Below are 2,166 nucleotides of genomic sequence, written 5' to 3' on the forward strand. Positions count from 1 at the left end.
TGGGTTAGAGAGCGAGAGATATGAAAGCATTAATGAAAAATGAGCTGACTTCCTGTGATTCTAGCACCCCCCTAGTGGTCAAAAGACATGAAATGGGAGAGTGGCCGTGTGCAAATGGAACCCCTCCCCCCCTACGACCACCATAGAGGAGGGTGTGTGTGCTTGTGTCTGGGTTAGAGAGCGAGAGAGATGAAAGCATTAATGAAAAATGAGCTGACTTCCTGTGATTATAGCGCCCCCCTAGTGGTCAAAAGACATGAAATGGGAGAGAGGGCGCGTGCAAATGGAACCCCCCCCCCCCCACGACCACCATAGAGGAGGGTGTGTGTGCTTGTGTCTGGGTTTGAGAGAGAGAGAGATGAAAGCATTAATGAAAAATAAGCTGACTTCCTGTGATTATAGTAACCCCCTAGTGGTCAAAAGACATGACATGGGAGAGTGGGCGTGTGCAAATGGAACCCCCCCCCCCTCGACCACCATAGAGGAGGGTGTGTGTGCTTGTGTCTGGGTTTGAGACAGAGAGAGAGTGGATGTGAAGAAAATAGGCAAAATTAATTTCTATTTTTTTTGTTTTTGTGTGTGTGTCCTTGGGATGTGTTCCTAAGTCCACTTACCAAGTTTGTTGTCGATAGGTGAAAGTGTTGTTTATTATAGCGCCCCTAGTGTTCAAACGTCACCAAATTTAGTGAAGGTCCTCCGGATGTGCTCACAAGTCCACGTACCAAGTTTGGTGTTGATACGAGAAAGTTTTGCTAATTATAGCGCCCCTAGTGGTCAGAGTGCACCAAATGTATTGTGCGTCCTCAGGGTGGGGTCCCAAGTCCATATACCAAGTTTGGTTTCGATACGTGTAAGCATCGCTGAGATATGAGCCTACTTCCTGTTACTATAGCGCCCCCACAGTTGTCAATGGGCACCAAAGTTGTTGAGGGTTCTCTTAATTGGGTTCTGAGCCCATGTTCTAAGTTTGGTCTTGATACGTGAAAGCCTTGCAGAGATATAGGTTCACTTCCTGTGTGGCGGCTTCGCCGCCAAATTGGATTGGCTGTTACAGGCGAGCACTTCCGTCAATTGTTCCATAAAGCAATGCAATGATAAGTCATGGTCTGAAGATTGTCTGTGCAAATTTTGGTGAGAATCGGATGAAATCTCTGACCTGTGAAACTTTTTGAAAGTTTTGATCTTGGTCTATTGGTGGCGCTACAGCGTTTGTGGAAAAGTCTTGTTAATTGGTGGGTGGGGCTATACCTATTGCGTTAATGTACTGAGCAAGTTTCAGCTTGATAGGTCTAAGCATTTTTGAGTTATTTGCATTAATGTTGTTGAAAAATTGATGAATTTTGACCTGTTGGTGGCGCTGGAGTTTTGGGCTCTGGGGTCTGAAAATTGAGGTATGTGGTCATTGGCTTAGGGAGAATAAGTGTACCAAATATCCCAACTTTTTACTGTATGGTTCTTTGGTTACATAGAGAATAGGTTCACATGCTGTTTTTTGGTGCGTCACCAACTTTGATTGGCTGTGACAGGCAAACGCTTATGAATATTTATTAACAAAGTGATAAGTCTTGAGTGGCCTTGTCTGAAGGTCATGTGTGACAAGTTTGGTGAGAATCGGATGAAATCTCTGACCTGTGAAACTTTTTGAAAGTTTTGACCTTGGTCTATTGGTGGCGCTACAGCGTTTGTGGAAAAGTCTTGTTAATTGGTGGGTGGGGCTATACCTATTGCGTTAATGTACTGAGCAAGTTTCAGCTTGATAGGTCTAAGCATTTTAGAGTTATTTGCATTAATGTTGTTGAAAAATTGATGAATCTTGACCTGTTGGTGGCGCTGGAGTTTTGGGCTCTGGGGTCTGAAAATTGAGGTATGTGGTCATTGGCTTAGGGAGAATAAGTGTACCAAATATCCCAACTTTTTACTGTATGGTTCTTTGGTTACATAGAGAATAGGTTCACATGCTGTTTTTTGGTGCGTCACCAACTTTGATTGGCTGTGACAGGCAAACGCTTATGAATATTTATTAACAAAGTGATAAGTCTTGAGTGGCCTTGTCTGAAGGTCATGTGTGACAAGTTTGGTAAGAAATGGACAAAATGTGAGACCTGGGTAACTTTTAGAAAAATTCAGCCTGACCTGTTGGTGGCGCTGGAGTTTTGGGGTTTGTTG

The sequence above is a fragment of the Sardina pilchardus genome, chromosome 8, assembly GCF_963854185.1.
Source record: "Sardina pilchardus chromosome 8, fSarPil1.1, whole genome shotgun sequence".
Classification (NCBI taxonomy): domain Eukaryota; kingdom Metazoa; phylum Chordata; class Actinopteri; order Clupeiformes; family Clupeidae; genus Sardina; species Sardina pilchardus.